General features: G+C 36.0%; 1 protein-coding gene across 4 annotated transcripts in view; it reads left to right on the forward strand.

The window, feature by feature from the left end:
• The window catches only part of LOC5566203 (ABC transporter G family member 23), a 242732-nt gene that overhangs the window by 129790 nt on the left and 85812 nt on the right, over positions 1-27130 (forward strand). Inside the window, exon 1 of one of the 4 annotated variants that reach the window (XM_021854625.1) lies at positions 8865-8985. The exons of 2 other annotated variants lie outside the window; for them this stretch is intronic. The gene's annotated coding sequence lies outside the window, so the exon portion shown is untranslated. Of the gene's footprint in view, positions 1-8864; positions 8986-27130 lie in introns of those variants that run through there. One more of the 4 variants, XM_021854617.1, reaches the window with a different exon arrangement.

Genomic DNA, 27130 nt, shown 5'->3' on the forward strand with positions numbered 1-27130 from the left:
CCCTGAAGTGTACGCTTTGACAGATAATTTTGGATTATTTCAACAATGTATGTTGGTTTTTTTTTTCAATTTTACAATTAAGCCTTCATGCCAAACACTGTTGAATGCTTTTTCTATGTCTGAAAGAGCAAGACCAGTAAAATAGTCTACTGATTTGTTGGAACAAATCAAATTTGTTACACGTAAAAGTTGATGAGTTGTCGAATGTCCGAATCCGAATTGTTCATTGGCAAAAATTGAATGTTCGTTGATGTGGACCATCAAAACCATTAAAATGAACTTTTCAAAAAGTTCACTGATGGAGAGTGGCGATCTGATTGGACGATAGCTAGAAGCAGGGTCGTATTTACAAATGTGGGGCACCGGGGGTTATTGTCATGTAGGGGCCCTTTTCACGGAATAAAAAAAACACATTCTGATACCTTAGAGTTACTAGATATTTTGTATGTTCTTTGTAAGCTTTACATTATCAGAAGTCAAACTGTTTTATAACATACAAAAAATGCTTAACATTTAATGTAAACCAAATTTAAATTCAATTAATGTAACTAATGTTATATTTAAAATTGTATATATTTTTGAAGATTTTATATTTTTAAAGCTTACTTTCAATCATTTGATGATTCCCTTCTTATTGGTATCTAAATTCAAATCATGCTTATTCTATCCATATTTAAAAAATTGAAGTGTTTCGACATACAGATTTACTATAGGGTTTTGATTTGAAGAAATTGGTGTACAACTGGTAGCGTATCTTTTTCGAGAGACTTGGACTCTATTTTAATGCAAGTCTCTTAAAAGTCCTTATTTTCTATGGCAAGTCCTTAAGACCTTATAGGTCTCTATTTCAATCAAAATGGTGTCTAAAGTCTCGTTTGTCCTCATTCTGATTACAGTGAATATTGATGCAAAATCCTATAGGTTTCTGAGCAAAAATAAAAGAATTGAACGCTGCTATTTAGTAGGTTCTTCAAGAATTTCGTCCCACATGTATCGAGGAAAAATTGGGCTGGGTAATGTCTGTTACATTACCGCGGGGTTAACGTAGGACTACTATGGACACTACTTCGATCCATTCTAGGTCAGGCTCTAACAACAGTGCGGTAGCTTTTTGCAGAAGATCTGTCATTTTGGTTTGGAAGCTTTTTCAGAGTTTCGGCATTCAAAGTACATACAATATTTAAAAAAAATCAGTGGCGGTTGTGTACAAGATACGACCGCATGGCGTTAACTACGCTTTGTGATTTGCTGCATTTGAAATTAAGTCAATTGTCATAATTCCAACCTTCCTTCAGTCATAATACAGGATGTAATGGTTTTGAATTTAAGAACAGTGAAGAGCTCTCCGTTCGGAGAAGTGCCCCAGTTATCCATATCGTCATCGCCACCGTAAATTTCAATTTGCCGTAATGTCAATTCTTCTTCTTCTTCTTGGCATAACGTACTCACTAGGACAGAGCCTGCTGCTATGCTAAGCATTCAATGAGCACATCTACAGTTATTAACTGCGATTTTTCTGTGCCAAAGTTGCCATTTTCGCATTCGTACATCTTGTGGCAGGCACGATGAGACTTTATGCCCAGAGAAGTAAAGAAAATTCCAATTACAAAAAGATCCTGGACTGACCGAGAATCGAACTCGGACTCTTCAGCATGGCTTTGCTGTCGCGGACTCTGACCACTCGGCTAAAGAAGGCCCTTATTGACAATTGTCAATTATTCATAATAAATCAGATATTGTATGATTCTACGAGAACAAGAGGAAATATTACACAAATAACTCTTTAGTACACACTTGTTGGCCTTGAAAAGGGCCAATTGAATGGTGAGATTCGAATAAAACGGCACACATGTTGGAATCCTTCTCGTCCGTTGAGGTTTACGGTGGCGATGACGATGGGTGCTTCTACGAGCGGCTTTGGCCTTTAGTCATCTCGTACAAACCTTGCGTTAGCGCACCAATTCCTGCAGGGCCAATTCAGGAAGAACGAGTCAATCTGCAAATCTTTAGCGATTTCAAAATTGGGACGCTGGAGTTGCAGCAGCTTGATGATCGAAAGCTCAGTGGCAATGATAGCGAGGAGCTGAGCAAGTGCTGCGGACCTCTTACTAGCTCGAAAAAAATGGAATAAAGCCGAATTCGACGAAGAAGGTATGCTTTATACCCTCAAAATAGCAGATGATCCTGCTCCTCTTCGTATTATTCGCTTTCCGGTCTGGGATATAGTCTATATTAAATTGATGTCTTGGCAAGGGATGTACAAGATGAGCATTATGCTGTTATTCAATTCCGACAGCACTGCAGCAGCGGCCTTGGAAACATCCTCAAATTGCCGAATTGTCAATTATTCGTAATGAATCAGATATTGTATGCGAAATGAATTAAGAGATTATAGCAAGTATGTAATTTACACATTAGGAAATATTACATAAATAACTCTTTAGTTCACTTTTGTTGGCCCTGAATAGGGCCGATTGAATTGCTAACACGGGCACATTTTGACGGCGCACTGGTTGAAATCCTGCTCGCCCGATGAGGTTTGCGGTACGACTTCTTCGGAGTCTTCTTTGTCGCGGCGGTCTTTGAAACTTGGTGAGATTTTGCTTAGGAACTGCCTTTTTTTCTTCTCCTCCTCCTTTCCTCCTTCTCGGATGCCAGCCACAGCCACAGTTTTCCGGTATATCACTTCACTCTTGCCAATCTTGTAATCTTGCCGAAATCGCAGTTGTAGTTTCCGCCGATGTATTTCTCGATCACCTGCAGGGAGGACCCGTTCCGTTCGTTTAGGGCTGCGATGGCGGCCACAACCATCTCATTCTCCTGTGGACTGCTTCCTTTTCTTCTTCTTGGCGGCGGCAGCGCTGATGAACTTGGCTTCGGACGGCATTTTTTCTCGGTCGGTTGATGGTCAGTTTGATTTGAGCGAAACAAGACGTACGGGTGGGTCCTTCGCTATCGATGTCTGTGTCTGAGAAGCACGCCCGGTCAGAGCAAGCCGATCTGTTGCCTGCTGAGATGCGATCCAAGCGGAGAGTGAAAAGCAAATGACGTCAACTTTTCTCTAGCACCCCTATTTATAGATTTGCTTGAAATCAACGTTCTCTTTTAAAACAGTTATTCAACTATTTGAAAAGGTATGTACGAATCAGTAAGTAAACGACATGAACCTTTGATGCCTTGTCTTTCGACTGAGGTGCTTATCAAGGAATTTCGTTAAGCCAGCAAAAAGTTATAAACGTGCAAAATATTTCATGACAACGTAACGCTCTTGGTTTTGAAATTCCAATTTCGCTCCTGTATAGAAAATTGATAAAATTATCGCACATACGTAAACCGGTCAATCTCGGCCATCCGCAAATATATGCAAAAACTTTTGGTAGCATATGAAAGAATGGAGTCTAGGTTTCCACCTTAAGCTGGTTGCAATTCGAATACGGTGGAATACTTTAACTTTAAAGTTGAACTAGTAAAAAATAGTAAATATTATGGGTACATTGTAAAATAAATGGTGAAATTTAAAATTAACGTTATTTTCATACCAGGCATGTAAAATACACTTAGTTTGCTTTCCAAACAAGTGCACTAAATATTTTTTCTAGACATTTCTCCCCATAAACCAAATTTTATTAACACCTGTACTCCTAACCACCCTCAGAGACTCGGAAGTGAAACTTTGACCATGCATATCTTTGTCATTTTCGAAGCGATTTTCAAAATTGTTTCGGCAATGGAATCGGACACTAATTAAGATTGATGTTCCTTTTCAGGTTTTTGAAATAGATGCGTCTACCCAAAATCATTAATCAAAAAGCACTTCCTAGTTTTTTGAAAAACGTATTTTTTTTCGCAAACTCAACTATAAAACAAACTTTAAAGCGATGACATGTAGTTTTTTCGACATTAATTTGCTTGTTTGAGTGTAGTGAATACGTTTGAGCAGAAATTGAAATGTTTGATTAAACTTAAAATTTCTTTCACTCAAAATATTACGGAAAACTCTATTTTTGGACCCCTTTGCCTGTAACTCAAAATTTAAAACGTTAACATAGAGTTTTTTCGACGTGAAATTGATTGTGAAAGCCAAGTGAACATGCTTGAGTTAAAAAATGAATTTCCAATAACATTTAACCGGATTGTCGTTCTGTTCAGCATTGAGTTGAATTATTATAAATTATTCCGCTATTTATTGACCTTATGTATACAACAGAAGATTTTGGCGAGGGTTAGGGTATTGTTTCTGTTTAGGTTGGTTTGCTGGACATGAAAATGATATTACATACATTATCATTATATTAATGTTGAAAAACGTTCCGCGTACCACATAAACGGTAGAATTATGTCATTGGAGGCATTTGCTATCACTTATAGTACTTACTTGACAATATAAAAGTTTTGATAATGCTTATACACTATAAAAAATCAAAGTCATTTTTGACTACCCATGTGGGGTAACTTGCAACAGCAATTTTGATCTTAATTTTTGGATATTTCTTGCGTTTTCCATCGAAAACACATGAAAAGACAAAATTGAACATATATTTGTTCAGTAACATTAAGATTTTTGTACCTCAAACCAATAAAATACACGTTTTGTACTTAATATTAAAAACTTACATGAATCGCATTATTATTAGATTTAGTTTTATTTTCTTCATGTGAATAATAAATAATTTTGAAAATCTGTATAAAAATTCACTTTCAGATGTGCCATTTGGAACTTCTGCATGAAATACGATGACATTTATGTCAAAATACTAACAGAGACCGTTTTAAGACATACATATTCACATATGATTCGACGCACAGAGGAGCATCTAAAACAAATTCGTGGCCATAATTTCAAATTTGAAAAATTGAGATTTTTAAATATAGCCTATAGTATGCCGCATGTTGTGGCTCCATTGAAAAAATGTCAAATAACCTTCAAAAAATGTTTAAAGAGTTCAAAAAAGCAGGTTTTCCTATGTTTTTTTCATTTTTTTATATTATAAAATCAGAATTAATGTTTACATATGACATTTTTTCCAAAACAAACATATATTTTTTACTGAACTTTTTGTTGATGAACACAAAAAGAGCTTCTGCATTAAATTTTCGAAAAAATATATTTTATTTGTTAATTTTTAAGACAATTTTGCACAACAAGCTTTTAGTCACTTTTGGTAAACTTCAGTTTTGAGAAAGTTACCTCATGCGGCAATATCCGACAATGTTTCGACCATAGTATGAAACTTACATATGTTGTCTATCAGTTACAGCATAAAACTCTTCCGCATATTTCCGCACTTGAAATTTTAGGCGTTTTTAAAATATCAACTTTTATCATTTTTTTCGAATATTTTTGCCCGCATTTCAATAATCTTCTATCCCTAATAAATTAAAGTGAATGGTAATGCGTTTGTTTAATGTGATGTCCGAGAAAATTGTAATTTAAACATATTTCTTTTATTTGCTATTACTGACGTAAGTAAAATTGTTAATTTTATAAATAACGTATATGACAATTTTTACACATGACATCGCCAAATCAGATCTTGCGAATTTTTAAAATAAACTGAAATGCTTTGTAAGAGACGCAATGGTGTCATAATTTAAAACTTCATGTCTTTTGAACTTCTTCTTCTTGAAATTACGTCCTCACTGGGACAGAGCCTGCTTCTCAGCTTAGTATTCAATGAGCACTTCCACAGTTATTAACATCACATTAATAGGTTTTCAGGAATACCGTAATTTCGGTTTAAATGGATAATTTTTCCCGGTTTGTTTTATCTGTTCTCTTCAATGTTGACAATGCCAAAAAAACTGAATACAGGAAAACAAGTACGACGGTAAACCTCACGGGCTCATGTACAGAAATTTTCTAACAAATGTGCTGAGAATAATTACTAAAATAAAAACTGGGGGGATTCCATTTCGTGGTGAAATTGATCACTATTATTGTGAGTTTTTGAAATTACTTTACATACTGAATTCCGGCTTTCTGAATATGAATATGCTTTCCAAATTAGAAGAAAAAAAATCTATATTTCTGGAAATAATTTTAAAAAATCAAGAATTTTGCGGAAAACGCCTCAATATAGGCAATTTAGAAAAAAGTTTCCTTATGTCTCACCGATACTGAATTATTTTAACAAAATGAGGCTCATTGGTACGAGTTTTGTTGATTAAAAAACAAACAAATTTTTTTGCTGTTTTTGAATATTTGATAATATCGTACCGTACATGATTCTTGAATTTTTGAAAAAAAAAAAAAACGACAGTATTATACGCATAAAAGACCTTTACATCGAGTTTTATGGTTCCAACTTTCAGAAATGATGGCATCTAAAGGATTATCAATGGACTTGAAAGTTGTGTGTGAAAATTGGATGAATTATTCAATAAATGTCATGATCCATGATCATGCTCCAGCTGTAAAATTTCTACCTGATTATGCATGTTGTCAAATTTTCACCTAATTATTTTCACCTAAATATGAAGGAATTGTTATGAATATTCGTCTACTTTTTCATTAAAATTTGGAGACCGATGGGCATAGGCTGACTCCTAGTTTTGTTGATGCGATTCACATTTACAAAATATAGAGATTCAAAATAATCCGTTCGTGATATCTTGAAATTTTTGGATCCGATTTTTTGTACAAATGAGGCATAGGGAGACGGATCCTATTCTTGACGCTTTTGATTCACTTTTGAAAGCTACTGAGTTCATATTTGGCCACGATATGCGTCGTACTAAAGCGCTCCTTATTGCATAATTTCAGACTGCCATGCCAAAGTGAATCATGGAAGTGCCCAAGTAGCTCTGCACCCTACATAAAATTTTTGCAAAGGGCATGAAGAAGGCGTTCCAGATAAAACATAGGTACCAGTCAATTTTTTTATTCCATTAAAAAAAAATGATTTTATGTATTCCAAATGCAATATCGCATTGTATTTTTTAGAAGAAAAATAATATCTGAAAATGAATTTCTGAGCATACTTAAAAAAATGTTTGAGCTGGAATATCCAATTACTTTTAAAAATCTAATTATTCATCGATTGCTTATCCTCTTGGCGTACAAATCTATTTTCCATCTGTTGGTAGAATATTCAAACGATTGGTCATCAAAAATTAACAAACACTGTTTGTCTTCAACGGTATTTTTTTTCGATACGAATACTCACTAATATGTGGATAATTGTCCTGAAACGGTTCGAAATTAATCCTAATTGAGTTATAACAGTTTTTTATTCAACATCAAAAAATGAGCAGATCATTCAGGGAAAAAATAATTTGGCCATGGTTTTCCCAAATTACTCTTGTGTGCGACGCTTTGATTCAAATATGTATAAACAATAAAGTATGTGAAGTATTAACTAAAATACCATTGTGTTTGTAAAAAAGTTGCATTAAAGCGTTTCAATGACTTTCCAATAACTGTCAAGACTTATGATATGCTAGATTTTCCTTGTCTAGACACCCTGTGTAATGCCAATGGAGTTTTCAATCGAATTGGTTTTATTATTATAATTCAATAAATAATATTTAGATTTCTTAGAGTAGAGTAACCTGTTTCTGATTATTGCCATGCTTTCACTGCAGAATATTATTAAATGATCATAATAACACGATATAGGTTAAGTTTTTAATAGTGTTTTTCAGATAGCACCGTGTGTTTCATGTTACCCCACATAAGGGGTAGCATTAAAAATGCATATTTTCGTCTCTTCTGATCCCAAAAAACCAAATACAGATGAAACTAATACAACGTGGTATTCTTTACATGGCGATTAGGGTACCAGATGGTTTTGTCTCATCTGAATCCTCAATTTTTTCATCCATATAGCTTTGAAGTTAAAAATTGTTTCAAGTTACGGTATTTTTTTTTGATAAAATAAAGAAGGCAGTAAAATTTACTTATATAGAATATATCACTATTCAGTGGCTTTAGAAAATCATAAACTGTGTTAGGTAATGGATACTTCTACTTATTTTTTAGCTACAGTAATTTTTCTAAATTTGACATTTGAATGCGTTAATATACAATTGAACAACGCATTATTTTTCCACTCTTTATTCTACATCCATTTACTTAATAACGACATCCATTTACATAAGTGACATCTCCATATAACGATGATCAACAATAGAACTTGTAAAAGTTGCAACTTTGGATTGCCACGATAAGCTATAATTGATATGTTTATTTGAAGGTCTTATTATTGTCTTTTACATGGAAATTAATTCAAATCGCTTGTAAAAATTATAACTTGGTGAGGCAAATGTGATTTAGAAGTTTTAAACATTAATATTCTGTTCAATTTAATTTTACCAGATTAGGATGATAGTGCTGTCTAATACAATTTAATAAAATATTGATGCATTGTTTGAAAGGATACACATGAAGAAACTAGATCATCTTTGACAGTAATTCAATTGAATCAAACAGTTGAATCACTAGTAGGTACGAGGCATGATTCGTTTGTGATTTGAACTACCTCAATGATCATTGATTTAGCTTGGGGTTTAAAACATCCTTGCTGCTCCATAAGCTTCAAATAGTACGTTGTGCATGTTGTTGGTCATGCCCCTAATCTCTCCACGGAGCATTATCATCAACCCTAATAAGAGCTACTCCAAAATATTCATTCGTGCCAATTACCACCCATCGAACCACTGTGGGACTGGCTTTGGGTTAACCTCTACCGCAGCTCCGCTTCCACCACCACCATCCGCGTAACTTCCCGTCTTCTCGTCGTCTCGGTTAACGTTGCTGCGCATTCGAATCTACCTCCTTTAGGCCGTAGCAGCAGCAATTGGTTGGTTGGTTTGGTACAGCAAGTTTCCACCACCCCAAAAACCTGGCTTACACGACCGACAGCGACTCAGTTTCAGTTGGACACTCAGCGCTAGAGGTTGTCCAGTGGCCGCAGTTTGTACGGTTGTTCTTTCGCATTCGCCCCCACTTCGGTGTGTTTTGCTTTGGGTGGTCGCTTCCGAAAGGTTTGTGTTCTAGTTTTTGTTGTGCTTTTGGATTTCGCAAGTTTCTTTCTTGCTGGGTGGAGGGGTGGGTGGTGCAATCAACTCACCGCTTCCTCCGGGAAAACATGGTTTCGCGCAATTTTCGAATGATGATATTCCGGGAAAGAAGAAACGCACGCATGGATTTTGGATTGTTTCGTGAGGAAGAGTTGGAAGTGCTTAAGTGAATGATTGAGTGGAAGGTCAAAACACAAAGAAAACAAGATTTCGGTGAAGAAGCAAATGGAAAGTGGATCGAAGCCAAATTTAAGTGTAAATGGAAATTGTTTGACAATTAGCTCAAACTCGGTGCATGGAATGATGAAAATGGAAAATTATATAACAAAGATAGAGTTGTGAATGGAGGTCCAAGGAATTTAGGTATAATAAAAATCAGAGCTACCAGCAATAAGTGAGTTTGAATGAGCAACAAGAGACAGCGAGGGAGAGATACTGAAGAAAACGCAAGGCAAGCACAAACCGAAGAAGGAATTTCGCATGAAACGAGTTTTTCTTTTTTTCCCATTGCAGTTTTTGCGAAAAAAAACATTATATCTACATAAGTTCAATAGTAGGTATCTAACCAACGCGTGAAATAGCCAGTGTGGAAAACGAGTTTTTCGCCTGCCTCATGACATCGCGGTAGCGGAGTTTGGGGCAAGTGCGGCAAGTAGGCCAACTCTTCTTTTTGAAACAACGAGTAAATGTTTTTCTTCTTTGTGACTGTTAACACTGTTTCTTTGTAAATCTGACTACAATTTACAACATATTAAGTAAACTGCTCCATTTTTCTACGGATTATTTTATTCAATTTTTGTACGCCCATCCAAATGGAGTAAAGTACTACAGCTCCATGATTAACTTTAGCTTGGAGGGTATTCATCTACTGAAATTTCTGAAAATTTGCAATATAAATCACTTTAATACGACGCATAATGTGGAAAAATATCAGCTCAATAGCTTATAAAAAAAAACCTGCCAAGGTGGATCAATATTGCCAAGAATTGGATCCAGTTCCCTACCAGTGGATTTTTATTATACTGACTGTTTTAAATATCATGGTATAAGGTAAATTATGAATAGTTTTATCTGTACTTTCTAGGGAAAGTATGTCACTTTTTGGTAATTAGAACACACGGAATAAAACTTATAAAAATGTTTTTGCAATTTCTCATCGTTTCTCATCATTTTTCATCACATAAATCTGACATGAAACGGCCTACTTTCCTGCACTGAAGTATGCAGTGTGGGAATAGCCATTACGCAACTGAAATCAGTGCAGTAATGATTCATTAAGCAACGCTTTTTCATAACGCATCTGTTTTGAGTTGCGTAATGAATCATTACACAACAATTTTTCAGAAATTGTAAAATAATGGTGAATGCATTCCGATATAATTTCTAATGCCCTGAATTGGTCTTCAACGAAATTGCAAAAAATGTTGTACGTAACTCGTTGCAGAACTCGATTTTTACAGCACTCGTCGTAATTATCCTACTCGGCAAGCCTCATAGGATAAATTTACCACTCGTGCTGTAAAAATCGTCATTCTGCAACTTGTTCCGTAAACTACTATAACAACATAAAAAAGGGAACCAAGACGGAGCATTGGTATTTATTTACGCAGTGCAGAAGGGGATCATTTGACCTTTATGGTCATAAAGTAATTTTTTTTTCTAAATATTACATAGCAACAAGGTTTTGACGTTTTTAGTACTCTTTGTCAATGAAATTCTTTTGCATTTCAATGGCCCTTGCGCCTCATTCCTTGCTTACAATCGTTTTCAAATATGTACTCAAATAAGTAAATTCAAATTAAAACCCGGAATAAGAGTTCGTTTTGAGCTTGGATGCAGCTTTGCGATTTAAAGACATTTTAAAGATTTCACATTACCGTAGGGTGAGATCCCCCTGTACCAGACAGCACCCAATACCGGACATCCTTGGAAAAATATGAAATCAAGGTCCAGTCATGATGACTTATTAGAAGAAGCTATAATAGAGAGCAGCGTTTTCGTATGAATAACCCATTCTTGAAATAGCACGTTTTTTTTGAAAAAGTAGAGATTATAGTAGAACCGATGAAAAGGTGATGTATCGCCTTATATTTGAACTTAATTGATTATGATATTGGAATAGTAATTTGGATCACGCGAGCGTGATCAAGTACTATCATTATTTGAAGGCATGAATGTATTTTGTACCATATTTTATCTAAATGTGGACAAATTGTTATTTTGATCTAGCACCTCCTATCCCCCAGTTCCGGATAGTTTAATTTGTTACATGATATATTTGTAATATTTGCATCAATGTCTCAAACAACATTGATTTTAAATGCATGTCATCGATCACGGTATCCAACATGCATTATTTTTTTTTTATTTGATTAAAAATTTGTTATTTTCCATCATATATGGAAGAGATTTTTGATGGACCTCTTGCAAACTAAGTAAAATTCAAATTTCTCTTGAAAACGTTGATATTGCATTGAATTGCAAATTAATTGCATTTCTGAAGTAAAACTTTTCAACGATGCACACAAAATTCGAAACATGTCCAGGTTGTGTTCGGTATTGGAGACCTTTTAAATATTGTCTATTCGGTACTGAAATATAATGTTAAAAATATTCTCTATAAGTGAAATAAGCAGAAAATAAAGAAATTTTTATTTCACGTATACCTAGTTTCATTTAATATTTCTTCGGTGGCCATCTTGCCCCGTAGTGCAGAAAAATGCGTTTGTTTGGACGATATTTAAGAAGCTCTAAAGCTTATATCTACTGTTAGTTTTTTTTTTCTTTTTTAATGATACAATGCTTATGATAAAATGTGGATTTGGAAAAGCTTTGAACAAAGTTAGAGAACATATTGCTCAAGGTGGCACACTTGCCCCAAATTCCGCTAAGGTTGGCAGGCAAGCGCTGTGGTCGCCGTTTTACCATTTACCGACACGGCGTAAAGCACCGAATACTAGGCCATGTTGCACAAATCTCGCATGTCTATGGGTAAAGCGGCGGCGGGGTGGCTTAATCGACTTTGGATCGTTGTTCGATTGGATGTGGCGTGGATTGCTGCACCGCTTATTTCCACTACTACCACTAGTAGCAGCAGTTAACCATTGGTTGTGTTGCTGTAGTACATATGGACGCCGCTGCAGCCATATGTTGACGACACTCAGGTATACTGGGATGTGCTGAAAATTTTCGAAATTTGAAATTGCGTAGAACCGAAGCATAGGTACTTGAAATCTCCGAGCATTGTGATGGTCGAACTTTTGTTCGCTTAAGGACGTGATTGAATTGCTTCCTAAAATGCTCAATATTATTTCAATAGCCAACCTTATATGGAACTAGTACTGGAAAAAATTGAACAAAATTTACAAGAGTTTGCGAGCTCCCCGAATAGCCCATTTCCCCAAATAGCCGATTTCCCCGAAATTGAACCCGAACCGAACCCGAAATCCTTCAGTATGTATGGCTTTGATTTGTAGTCGTGGTCGTTACCAATAGGCTATTGAAGACCTAGTGAAGCAGAACCAGGCTCGCTCGAAACAAAGAGATGAATAAAAGGTTCTAATTACTTTAATTGGAAAAAATATTCAGATTTCTAATTTTCGACATTCTTGTGTTAATTGGTGATTCGTAATAACTAATTGTTTTTTTTTTCTGGCGTTATGTCCTAGCTGGAATTTAGCCTTCAAAGCTTCTAGCTTTATGAGCACATCCACAGTTATGAGTTCATACTCTTGTAGCTATTTTTGCCAAATAACTATGTTTGTAAATATATTCAATGAGTTCTATCTGGTTAAGCCGAATGCCGTTAGGTCGAATGTCGTTAGGTCGAATGCCGTTAGGCCAAATGTCGTTAAGCCGAACGCCACTAGGCCGAATGCCGATATGTCGAGATGGTCGTTAGGTCTAAAGGCTCATTAGGCCGAAAATGGCCGATAGTTGTAATGAACTGTAAGGTTGAATGTGTAACTAACAGGGATAGGTCAGGACAATTTGCATTACCCAGAAGCCGCCGGATGAATTTGCAGGTCAAATGAATTGTCAGTTGTTAGATCACGATAACTTGCATTACATAGAAGCCCACAATATCAGCTGTGATACATAACTAGAATGAACAGCCATTGATTAAGGTGAAACATTTTGGAATGTTACATTTAAGATTGCACCGAAACTTCAAAGGCACTAATCTCGCAAAGGAAGTATCCAACACCAGTGTATTTTTTATTTTGGCTTTGTGCACTAACAGAAAGCTTAAAATAAGAAGATCAGGAACGTTTGCCTACTATTTCTCCAGTTACTGTGTGCCTTTGAAAACGCGAGTAGGGTCACAAGTCGGCCATTGTGACGGTCATCTTTGAACTCCGAGATGCTTCTCCTTAAAAGAAGGAAAATACACTGATGAATGTATTGGCCATTTCAAAAAGTAGTAAACGATCAGATATTATTTCGGCCTAACGACCCTTTCGGCCTAACGACACTTTCGACCTAACGATCCTTTCGGTCTTACGACCCTTTCAGCCTAACGCCATTCGTCCTAACGACATGCACCCCATATACAGTTATTAGTTCAAACTCTTGTAGCTATTTTTGCCGAATAACTGTTAAACGATTAAATAAACGTAAAATTGCCACAATACAAAATTGTGTTATCACCAAGCATGAAACGAGTTCATGAATTATGAACTTTCCATCCTTGGCTAAAGCGACAACCTCGACTGGATTGAAGTACAAATGAGGGTAAAAATTCTATTCACAATTTAGAAAAGAAATTCTCCCTTCAGTCCATTTCTATTCTAAAATTAAACCGTGTACATCCGATAATTTAATGGATTCCGTGCTACATTAAATTGGAATGAACTCACCATGGTCAAATTAAAATCCTCAATCTGTCCAGGGGAGACGACAGCATTGCTCCAAAAATAAGTATCGTCCATATAATGTCGTCTTGCCTTGCGTTCTGCACTCTATTTATCTGCAACAACCGATACATCCATTTTTGAATCTCTTGCATTCTTCTTCTCAAAACTAAAATTTAATAAAAAAAAACTGACGAAAGCTCAAGCTAAGGAAAAAAATTTTCGCGTTCACTCGCAATTACAGCACACTTCGATCTGTTAATTATTTTGTATGGAAAATAGAAAAAGTTGCAAATTTTACAATACTGTACCTTCCAGTGATGAAACTTTCTGCTCACTTATTAACATTTGTGACTCAACACTAGTTTTTTTCATACGTTATATGTATCTTACAACAATAAAAAACCTTTATATTGGTCAAAATGTTTCATACTTATGGCATTTTATGCATCACTGAGACTAAGGGGGATATAGAGCTTAATTTTTCAATTTTACATTTGTTCTTTTCATTACTTGTCAATGAACCTGATTTGAGGTATTCATCGTATTTGGTATGTGTAATCTTCATTAAGTATTTCAAACCTTATTTTTAATATTATAACATCTCAAATATTGTAGAATCACCATTTAGGCGGGTAGTGTATCTGGATGAAATCAGTGAATGGTTTTTGTTAAGTTTTTAAATTTAAACTTCATAGGAAATTCTTGGCATATTGTGGACTTAATCCTCAATAGACATTGTCAGAAATCTTCGCTAGCTTCTGAGAAAGTGATGAACGCTTTTTGAGAAACAATGGGCTAAATTTGAAAAAAAAACTAGTTGCGAAATCTTCTCGTATCTGGTGGTAGATTTGTAGCTAGTAGCGAATACTTGACGAAGCTCGTGAAACTTTTCAAAGTAGTCTCATCATAAAGCATACTTGCATATCAGACTGTGATACCTGCTGGATTCCTAACAATGTCTTCAAAATAATTTTCATGGGAAATTCTTGAGGGACACATGAGGAAAAATGTTTTTAGATAATTCACGAGACAACCCTTAACGAATTGCTGGAATAGCCCTAGTTAATTGCCTGAGAGTTTTCTTCTTGGCATCTGTCTAAGGATCTAACATATAAGCTTTACAGGTTGAGTTGAATTTGAGCAAAATCCTTTGTTATTGTTACTTTGCGGATAAGTAGAGATATGTTGACTCCTGGCTACCGAAGGATTTATACAAATGTTAGTAGCAGAATTATTACGTTATGGGAGATTTCTGTTTCAATGATGTTGTAATTCCAGCAGCCAATTAAGTTTGATTGTCTTTTAATCTGTATTGAAATTTTCCGAATCGATGCTTAAAAATTGAAATTTGATTCGGGTAAATCCTTCGTTTTCATAAATTTTGATTTGGAGATCTTCCACTTCCAGGAATCTCCGGGAATTTGGTAGAACTTTAATATACGCATGTTCAATGCTTTTAATGCTAATATCGAACTTTCAAGAATTCTACAGATTTTCGATAAATCTCTCGGTATCTGAGATTTCCCCGATCCCATGAAATCTGGGGAAGCCCCTGTACTAGTAATAAAGTATTCTGCTAGGCTCTTCCCTATATGGCATCGAATTGTAAGAACCGATCAGACATTTGCCCTAGTTTTGAGGCCCTTTTACATGCACATCAGACAATGGATTGTTGACCAGCATATTCCCAAGGATGTGCACGCCATTTGTATCCAACACGTATCGGTCAAACTACCCTCTGGTGCTGTTGATACGCATCGGCAATATCAATACCTCCACTGACTGGCCATAACAAGAACATCGAACTAGACAAATGGAAGGACATTCGCCTGGTTTGCAGGTGATGGCGGCTTCCACGCTTGCTATACACTCTGAAAAAAGTTGCGTTATATTCAACTCTAGTGCACCATCACATCTTGTGTGTTGTTTAACGTATTCTAAATGTTTGTTCTTGTGTTGATTTCGTTCCTAAATTTTACGACAGATGAAGCCTGTTTTGTGCGAATCCTACTCAATTTTGCGTTTTTTTTTTCTCAGAGTGCATCAGCGATTAATAACGCGAGAGAATATAGATTCCAATATGCCTTCAAACTGTTGCACACAGACATCATTGCACACCGCAGTCGTCGTCGTCGTATGTGTAAAACTTACCATTCATGTAATGAGCCGTTAGCCTTCAATTGGTTTTTCGTGGTAAATAATTAATTGCCTTTGTACGAGGCTTTGGTTCGCTCGCTCGGACGGTAGTCCACTTGATGGCCGTAGATTGAAGTTTATTGCTTTTCGAATCGATGAGGAAATCAATCAAAAGCCTGGTGAGCTGAGTTGTTTCCAGTGGAGTGTTTTTGAGTGCACTCGTACCAAACGCGGAGCATATATGTGCTCGGCTAACGTGGAAAACAAGGAAATCGTTTGTCGTGAAATTCACCTGAGCAATTATAGCGAATTTTTCAAAACGGTTGTGAAGGTTGCGCATTTCCGACGAAACGTGTTGTTTTACGAGATACTACCTAGTCACATCGCTATCATCCACGCATCTCGGGAGTATCTATTTTCGGGAGCCCCTACATCTTATCAGATGAATACGTCCGCCGTCTGTTAGGGCCAGGTCGACGAAGTCATTCCAAAAACAGGGATGGCTGCGAGGGCAGATAACTGGTTTGGATGTATCGACAAATTTCTGGAAGAGGATTTTAATGAACGATTGCTGGTGTGTCTAGGCATTTTCGACGGAGCTGTTGACATCAAGTTCAAGGACTTGGGTGTGATGAAATTTTACGAGTTTGGACGACGAAGACGACGACGACGTATGATGCCATCGAAGTTGAATGAATCCCAATGATTTCAATGAACCTTCACATTCCTTTTCTATTACTAAGGTGTTTTTGAAGGACAGTTCGGTTTTCTTCTTCTTTCTGGTGATGCGTCACTACTGCGACAGATACTGCTTCTCAGTTTAATTGTACCAGAAGCACTTTCACAGTTATTAACTGGAACTGAAACTTTGCTAATTGACCCTTCTGTTTATTTGCTAATCTTTTGGCAAAGCTGCTGTTAAGCATAAGTAGAACTCGAGTGTTTTTTGCTTTTCGTTACTTGAATTTCCTCCAGTCCAAGTAATCATTATGAAAAAGAGAACCCAATCTTGCATTGTTCGGAAAGGGCTTTCCCAAGAAAATAATTTTGTTCACTTTAACAAAAGTGATCTAAATAATATTAAAGCTTTTGAAATAGCAAGACTTATGTTCGATGTCCGTGTGTCATAGAAACATTTTCTGAAAACCTGGAGGAAAATTCCAGGACCCTACTCAGTGCCGTCGGTGCCAAAAGTGGGGTCCTGGTACAGAACATTGCCGCATGGATGCTACATGCATGATTTACGGAGAGTTCTTCTCACGCTAAGGACTGTCCTGTGAAGGATGATGCCACAAAGTTTGTTTGCGCAAATTGCGGGGGCCCTCATAAATATAACTATCGGGATTGCCCTTCGCGAAATAATCCAAAATCTTAAAAAACCTCTGAAGCCAATACCGGCCTTGAAAGAGGAAAACAAATTATTACTAACTAATTGCGAAAAAGCTCAAAAACATGCTATGCAGTTTGAAAGCGTGTACAATTTTAATTTAGGACTTACTCGTCCAATTGAAAATCAAGTTACTCAGGACTTCGAAAATATTCTCAATCAAGAGAACATTTTCGAAAATTCCTGGGAGTCTGATTAGGAAGCAGTGAGAACTATTATTAAAATATTCAAAAATATGAAAGCTCCTGGTGATGATGCAATTTTCTAAATCCTCATAAACAAACTTCCAGAAAGTAGCTTATCATTATTAGTTGATATATTTAACAAATGTTTTCAATTAGCATATTTTCCTGACAAATGGAAACATGCTAAGGTTGTACCAATTTAGAAACCAGACAAAAATCCTGCAGAAGCTTCTAGCTATCGTCCAATCAGTTTGCTTCCCTCCATCATTCAACTTTTTGAAAAGGTCATTTTGAACAGAATGATGGCCAACTTCAACGAATATTCAATTTTTGCCAATGAACAGTTCGGATTCCGCCATGAACATTCGACCACTCATCAATTTTTACGTGTAACAAATTTGATCCGTTCCAACAAATCTGAAGACTATTCTACTGGTCTTTTTCTTCTAGACATAGAAAAATCATTCGACATTGTTTGGCATGAAGGCTTGATCGTAAAATTAAAAAACTTCATTTTTCCAACATACATTGTTAAAATAATTCAAAGTTATCTCTTAAATCGTACACTTCAGGTTAATTATCAGAACTCCAGGTCTGAAGAACTTCCTGTAAGAGCTGGTGTTTCTCAAGGCAGCGTTTTGGGACCAATATTATACAATATTTTCACATCTGACTTACCTGAGATACCTCAGGGGTGTCAAAAATCCTTGTTTGCAGATGAGACAGGCCTCTCCGCCAAAGGACGAAATCTGCGTGTCATCTGTAGTCGATTGCAAAAAAGTTTGGATATTTTTTCTTCATACTTGCAGAAATGGAAGATTTCTCCTAGTGCTTTCAAAACTTAACAAATAATATTCCCACATAAACCAAAAGCTCTTTATTTGAAACCTTCAAGTAGACATGTTGTCACGATGAGAGGGATTCCAATAAATTGGTCAGATGCAGTTAAGTATCTAGGGCCCATTTTAGATAAGAATTTAACTTTCAAAAATCACATTGAGGGCATTCAAGCCAAATGTAATATATATGTAAAATATCTCTATCACCTTAGTAATAGAAAATGAAAACTTTGTCTTATGAACAAGCTTTTGATATTCAAACAAATGTTTAAGCAATTAATGTAATGTTTGGAATGATGGAATGAAATTTAAAAAAAAAATGATATAATGGGGCCGTTGGGGGCCTTCCTTTACTGAGTGGTTAGAGTCCGCGGCTACAAAGCAAAGCCATGCTGAAGGTGTCTGGGGTCGAATCCCAGTCGGTCCAGGATCTTTTCGTAATGGAAATTTCTTTGACTTCCCTGGGCATAGAGTATAATCGTACCTGCCACACGATATACGAATGCGAAAATGGCAAATTTGGCAAAGAGCTTTTTTAACTGTGGATGTGGAAGTGCTCATAAGAACACTAAGCTGAGAAGCAGGCTCTGTCCCATTGAGTACGTTAATGGCAAGAAGAAGATATAGGTAATAGGGCGTGATATTCACCAAAATAGTGAAATCTCAAAGTTCCACAAATTATGGAACTGTTGTATCAGTGCACTCGATAGAGCTGTCTATTTACATCGCACTGCCGACGAACGACCGCTACTATCTGAGGTTGCCGATCCGATTGGCATTCACTTCCGCCTTCCAAGAGATTTTCACAAACTTTTGTGTGCAAGATACATCAATAAATACTCTCGGCAAGTCATAGTCGCTGTCGGGTTTCTGGTTTTGCGGCACGAAAACCGATCAGTTGCGGACCGAACCGGAACGATCGAAACCACCAATAACAGGAAGTTATTAGAAACAGGTAAATTAACCAAAAAATAAACCGCTCACTCTGTGAGCCACACATAGGAGAAGCCCTCTCGGTGCAAAGCACAATGAGTTGGTTTTGCTTCTTCTCCGATGTGGTTCGCTGACAACAATGACTGGCTTCAGGTTTTCGGAAGACGAAAAGACTCGCACTTCGGCCGTTCGGTTTTCGCAGAGTCTTCTTTGTTTCACGGAAATCGAAGCCAGTCGCGATTTGTGTCGATCAATCTCCCCAACCACCCCCCTCTTCCCATTCCCATCGCACACGGGACAAGTTTTTCTGTTTTATGGCTAAATCGAGCTAACTTTGTTTTGGTTATGATTGGACCATTTTGGCTCAGGAAACTCTACTTGGACGCTGTGAAGTTGCATAGCAAAACGAAACCAAAAACTGAAATCACACCAAGTCTTTTGCTTTGCGTTGTTTGCAACTGAAACAGTTAACGGCATGGGCGTAGTCAAAGTTTCTATCAGGAGTCCAAAACTGAATAACGGGTCCATTTAGAGGTAGATTGGAAAGATTCGATTGACCCATTGACTGATTTTATTTAGTTTACCCTGGCCAATAAACACCCGGGATCACTTCCAGTTCCTTGTTGTATACGACCTTTGGATGACATAAGGATTTCATACAATTTCTCCCTGAAAGATTCCATCAGCATGAAGCATCCAGGAATGATTTCCGAATTTCTCCAGGTATCCCTCAAAGAGTTTTAAAAGTGTTCCTTCGAGGAATCCAACTAAATTAGGAGAAAATGTTGTATTTTATGTATGAATTATTTCCACTAAGACTTTAAAATAGACCAAACATCACTCATGCTATATCTATCATGCAATTCCAAATAGCAGTCAAAAGTGAAAAACATTCTTAACGTAGAAATCGAAAGTGCAGTAGCCCCCGTCTCTACTTTTCGCTCATTTGAAGGCCTCCACGGTTGGATTGTTTGCCACGCCGCGGTGTTTTGTACGTATTCCATCCACTAAACCAACAACAATATCACTAGTGCAACATGAAGCCCTCTTGCTTCCATCATATTTAAGCGTTCGTGTGCCGCCTGCTACCGTTGTTGGCTGTTTCTGTAATTAGCACTACTTGGCTTCTCCAGATGGAAACAACCCTAAATGTTCACTACCTATACCTGTTTGAAGTCACTACCGGAGCTACCACAGGGCGGCGCATTACTACTGTCGGACCTCCGCCTAATAGGGGGCTTCGCACGATAACGCAAACGGACAGGCCTTTAGATTAGCCACCACAATTTCAGCGAGCTTCTTCAATTGGATAATCGCTGCCGGGGGCCGCTGGATGGCAGCACGTCATGTGCATTATAATTCGACAAGCCGTGCAATTTCGGTCGGCCGTCAGCTGTGCGCTCTTCGGGATTGCGGCAGAGACGACGAAAACAACGAATCGTTTATAAATAAAATATCATTTTGTTTAACCACCTTGCGCCTCCGATGTACGTGGGGTGCTTGGGCAGTCGCTAGTTAGCCAGAGCGGTACATAGGGTAGAATGGCATAATACGCACCGTTTGCATTGACTTCATGAATCATTCCTAGACAGATTCAATTTATATTTACTATACGATGTCAAAACATATTTACCTAAGAGGGTTTAGGGACAAAATGTCAAAAGACAAAACGTCGAATCCCAAAACGTCGAAAGGGACAAAACGTCGAAAGGACAAAACGTCGAAAGCGGTAAATTTTCAACATTGTTTGTAAGACTTTTATTTTTCACATCGGGATCGATTAAATATAGTGTAAATAACGTTTGGCACACAGTGAATTGTTTATTCTTTCGGAAGAGAACCATTCTTTCAATAAATTTCGTTTTCATCAATTTCTTTATTTTCGATGTGTTGGCCTTTCGACGTTTTGTCCCTTCGACGTTTTGTCTTTACGACGTTTTGGCATTCGACGTTTTGGGATTCGACATTTTGTCTTTCGACGTTTTGTCATCCGACCACCTTTGAGGCAGGGGGATTAGGGGCATAATGAACACACGGGGCGAATAGGACACCCTCGTATTCTCTGAGAATGCATGTATCATCAAAATTGTATACACTACATGGAATCTGTATTGTATTTGAGGTGGTGTAAGAATCTATTTTTTTAGCAAAATAACTAACATGGAAAGAGGAGTCCTTTAACATATCAGTAGGTTTGGTACCCATGAATAATATAGTTTTCAATAAATTCCACGAAAGTGTTCATTTTGCCCCGATGCCACCCTTGTTTTCGACCCCATTACCAATCTCGTTTGTCTGACAATTGATATGTTTTTTTACCGTGAATGAATGCAACACGTCATACCTAATACGAACTTGGAAACTAGTCGAGGGTAATTAAAAAATATTGCCATTGTGTGGACTTAAAATAAACATTTGCTTAATGTGTCCTTTATGTCCCTAATCCTCCTAGCGCTTCAAGCCTTGGATATAAGCTAATAAATTTTCCTTTTCCTATGAAATTCAAACATTTCTTTCTTTTTTGTCCAGTTTTTGAGCGTTTACATTATAGTGACCCATTTTTATGTCAAAAAATCAATTTGCCCCCAAAAATTGGGCATTTGAAACCACAAAAGCCGCTGCAAATAAAATCCGTTAACTCTAAGAGGAGGCTAAACGAGCTTGTATGAAAAATATCGAATATGAATAAAACGTTATTATTTACTTTTCCGATCATAGGTGGCACTGTAGTCAATACATTTATTTCATTATTAATGTGAAGTTTCTTCAATCAACAAAGAAGAGACTGCAACAAAACAGAAGTATTTTCGTTAGAAAAAAAAAACAATATTATACCTGGGGAAACTGCAATCGAAACAAGAACATCAGTATGTCAAAATAAAAACCCGGAAAAATTATGTAAAAATATTTTCGGGTTTTTATTTTGATTGAACTAACAAAAATTAGAAGAGGTCCGAGCACTTCTGAGAATTAATCTTTTTCTAAAAAGCTTCCCGTTTCACCATGAAGGAAAACTGAATCTCAGTTTACCTGGGTAGAACTTTTTTGTTTCTTAACGAAAAGACTTCTAGTTTGTTGCAGTGTTTTCTTCTATTAATTACATCTTCAAATCAATGATAGAACAAATTTATCGACCTCAGCGCCACCTATTGTTGATAATGAAATATGGTTGATAGTATTTGGTAAATTAATTGGACGATTTTCTTCATTCCAATTCCATACAGGAAAAGCTTGCTCACAATGCAATGAAGAGTTTGCTCACTCTTTGTTATCCATAGAGTAATGTAGGGCAAAAGTCCAGTGAGGTTAAAGTTTTGTTTGAGATTTCGCTGAACTTTACTAAAGAACCTATATAACAATGAGAGATTCTCACATCTCTCCATCTCTTTCGATTATAACAGTGCAGTACTAAACCTTTTGGGAAGTTTTTCACTTTAGATCGAAAGACAACGTCCTTGACTAGCGGTTCATACAAAAAAGCGTAACAGAAAAGATTAATGCATGGGCCGTTGACCCCCCCCCCCTGGCCGGTGAAAAAAAAATCAGCTGGCTTGTTAGGGGCCGTCCATAAATGACGTACCATTTTTTCGCTGATTTTTTACACCCCCTCCCCCCTCGTAGCATTTCGGCACAAATGCTGGTACTCCCCCCTGGAAAATACGTAGCATACCAAGCACCCCCCCCCCCTATATTTTTTTATTTGTTTTCCTTAGCGACTGGGTTAAAACATAAAATTGGAATTGAGAAGTTCAATACAAAGTTTGATATTAATTACTGACTGAAATGAAAGGATAATCTATTCTAACAGTTTGATATACAGTAGTGTTCAAAAGTAATTTGGAAAAGTTTTAAACAAACATTTTCCTTGGTTTTGGTGTCCAGTTTCTTATATTACTAAATTATATGAATATTGCTGTTCTTACACACTTAAAATAAATCGCAGTATCCTGTGAAATAAATCACCGAAATTGAACTGTAAACAGTAAAAATACAGATTTTCCTGTGAAATCTACTATTCCACCGACAAAATCCGTGAAATCAGCTATTTTACCGGAAAAAATCAGTGAAATCTACTATTTTACCGGAAAAAAACCCGTGAAACAAACCATTTTACTGTAACCCTGTGAAATACTAACGAACAGTTCGGTAAAAGCATTATTTTCACCGAACTTCTGTGAAATCGTGTGACAGCCACTCTGGCAGGCATGAGCTTCCTTTTGTTTCAGTTTTTGCACACCACTTACAAGCAGTGTAAGCTGGCTTAGTGGTAGCAATCCTGCTTCCTGATCGGCAGGTCGGGGGTTCGATTCCCGGTTGTATCATTTTCTTGTTTTTCTTTATGATTGTGTTCAACGATTTTACAGATTGTTAAGTGATTTTTCACCGAACCTTCAGCTGTTGAGATTACGGTAAAATTTCACCATAATCCGTAATTTTTTTTAAGTGTGTACCATAAAATAACAAGTTTACTATAAAAAATGTGAAAAAAAATTGGATTGGATTCATGAAGCTCGTTACTGTCGAGTTAGGGTTCAATATATGTTATAATATATTGTACAAAAATTTCGTTATATTAGAGGATTGTTTTTTTTTAATTATTCGTTGTTAGGAAATAGATTTCAATGAAGATGATCAAGAAAATAAATTAATTTGAAATGAATCATCGTTAATATTATCCAATTTCAAATCATTTTAGCAAACAGTGGCCATATACATAAAAGATTACTGTTGAAATATTTGGAACGTTTAAAAAAATTTAGCGATTATTATACAAATACAATAATCTCTATTAATATTTCAGTTGATTTTCATTATCGTTTCCATACTGAAATAATCTTACACAACCTATAATGAAACCGTTAAATAATAAAAATTCTTCAAATTACCGAGTTATAAACAAAATTTAATGATAGGGCCATTTTGTTTACACTCGAATCTATTATCCTCATCAATATTCAGGCTATTCCATCAAGAGCATTGATATATCAAAACAAATGATGAGTTGATTGGGTGGATATCTCCTGCAACATTGAAGGCATAATTCACGGAATAAATATCTTGCTTTAAATGTAATATTTGCCAAGAAGAGCATATTTTATTTCCTTTAAGAAATAAAGCCCCAACAGAAAATATGGATAAAATTAAAACGGCTGACTTTATGTGATGTTACCAAATGACAAAAAAATGTACTCCAAGTAGTTAGAGCATTGATTTTTAATTAATTCATTAAACTTATTTTGTTTATTTATAAATTTATTAATTTGGCCACGAATATAATATAATATTCACATAATTATTATTAAATAATACGTAACGAATCTAAGATTCTTTTTCAAAGACAGACTGTCAAAGATCTTTCCAGAAATCATTTAGAGAATTTGAAAAATAATTGCAACGGAAATTGCGCTAATGTTTGAATTTCTCAGAAGTTGTCTTCAGCATTCTTCATATTTAAAAAAAAAATTGCATTTACTTTTTGATTAGTTTTTCTACTTCAGCAAACAATACGACTTCTGCTCATAATCTCACCAAATATAATTTGATGATTCTGTCAACAGCCTTCAATACATCCCGAGTGTAACTGTGGGCAGTATTTTACGGAATTTAAAAAAAATTGCGGAGTTGTCTTAAAACAAATTCTTCCAGGAATTAAAAGAATAGGTATGTCTAAAAATTGGATAAGAAATAGCTCCACATATTCCTGAGAAATTCCGCTAAAGATTTTTCTAGAAGTTTTTCTTTCGATTCGATTTCGATTTCATAAATAATCACTTCAAGGTTTATTCCAGAATCCGCTTCTCGGAACACTTCGAATTTCTTCAATGAGTCTTTAGCAGTAACTCAAGATTCTTGTTTGGGGATTTATCTTTGTAATGCTAGAATTTTCTTCAAAACACAAGGCTTCATGAATTGTTTCAATAGTTCCAACAAAGACTTACAGGCAAGTTCATAGGGATTTATCCAAAAATTCGCCTACGAAATTCTTCTGCATATTTTTAATGAAATTTTTGCGCGCATTTCCTCTCGAACTCGGTCAGAAGATAATCCCGAAATTCTGTTCTTTAGTAAATTGCTTGAGATTCATACATAACTTTATGATCTCCTGCAAGGATTTCTCAGAAAGTTCGAATTCTTTTCATATATCCTTGATGAAATTTAATCTTCGACTTGAAAATTTGTTCAGGAATGCCTCTTAGAGCTTCTCCAAAAGCTCTATCAAAGATTCTTCCAGAAATTTCCATTTTAAGGTAATTTATTTTAAATTGTTTAGATCGTAGAAATTTCTTCAGAAATATTTCATGGGCCTTAAGATGTTTGCAGAGTGCTTCCCACAATTGTATTTGTTTTTCGTGTAGGAATTTCGGCTGTATACTTTCGAGCATTCTAAAAAAAGATTCAATAACTATTCCTGCAGAAAGTTCTCTAGGCTGTTTGTTCTCGAATTTCGTCAAATATTTCAACAATCCTTCCAGCAGTTCTCTTAATAGTTCTTCGATAATTCGTCGGAAAAATAATTCAAGAATAGATTCATCCTAAAATTAATCCTGTTGTTTCGCGAGAAAAAAAAATCTAACTATTTTTCTAATGATTTTTTCAAATGTTCAAACAGAGATTTCAGGACTTTTTTATGCTTCCTTAGGTTTCACTGTTATTTTTCTATTTATGCTTTTGAGAACACCTAAACTTCCTCTGCAGAGATTGTGTGATTTTTTAGGAATATTGCTTCTTGGCTTCAACAAGTTTCGCAAGGGATATTCTTAGAAAAAAGTCTGGAAAGATCCTTGGTGGATTTCCTGAAAGAATATCTGGAGTATTTATGGAAGGACGGCCATAAGAATCTCCTTGATGAATTTTCAGAGCATTCTTGGGAATATTCATTTAGAAATCTGTATATGAAAATCTGAATTCTTTGAAATTATCTTTTGGGAAGTTCTAAGAAAAGCTGTTGAGGTATTTATTCTCACTATTTTTCAGAAGAAGAAAAACGTTAAAAGAAATTTGAAAGAGTTCCTAGGAAAATCGTTAATTGGTTTATGGAATACAATATCCTTGAATACATATTAAGAGGAATTTTGAGTGGTATTCCTCAATAATGTCGAGAGGAGTAATTTGAAGGAAATTATATGCATTGATAGTTGAACTCTTGAAACAATATTAAGTGGAATTCAGGAAAAAAAATCATTAGAATAGTTTACACTAGTTTGGGCAAATTCGTAGTTTAAATTAAGTGCGTATTTTTATGCAAACATCACTCTACGACTGTTACAGTATGTCCCATAAAAAAATGCGAATATTGCTTGAACGTGAATATAGCATCCACAAGCGTTTTTTGATAGTTAATGTAATTTCTGATTATTGTAATATATTCTGACACAACTTCGCTACCCAGGACAATTTTTGTCGTATTTTTCTTACTGGCCTAAATAATGTAATAAAGCAAATAAGTTCAAAGGTTTTGTCCGCCCAAAGCTAGAAACAGCGTCTGATTGTCGTTTACTCTGGTGATAAACTTTCCACCTTCAAAAATAAATATATTGTTGAAAATTTTAGTTTGTTCGGTATCAGAGGATGGAGGAGTTTTAAGAGAACGTGTTTTTCATGATCACAATAAAATATTTTGCCAGGGTCATAGTTTTGAGAGCATTTGAGTGTTATAGGTTTGATATGCCTTTATTTTTTGTTAAGGTTGAATAAAAAATAAATACGGAGGCCTTTAACAGATTTTTGAGGATGAAATTTGTTCCTTCGGTTAGAGACGACTTATATCAATAC

Source organism: Aedes aegypti, chromosome 1, assembly GCF_002204515.2.
Source record: "Aedes aegypti strain LVP_AGWG chromosome 1, AaegL5.0 Primary Assembly, whole genome shotgun sequence".
Taxonomy (NCBI): domain Eukaryota; kingdom Metazoa; phylum Arthropoda; class Insecta; order Diptera; family Culicidae; genus Aedes; species Aedes aegypti.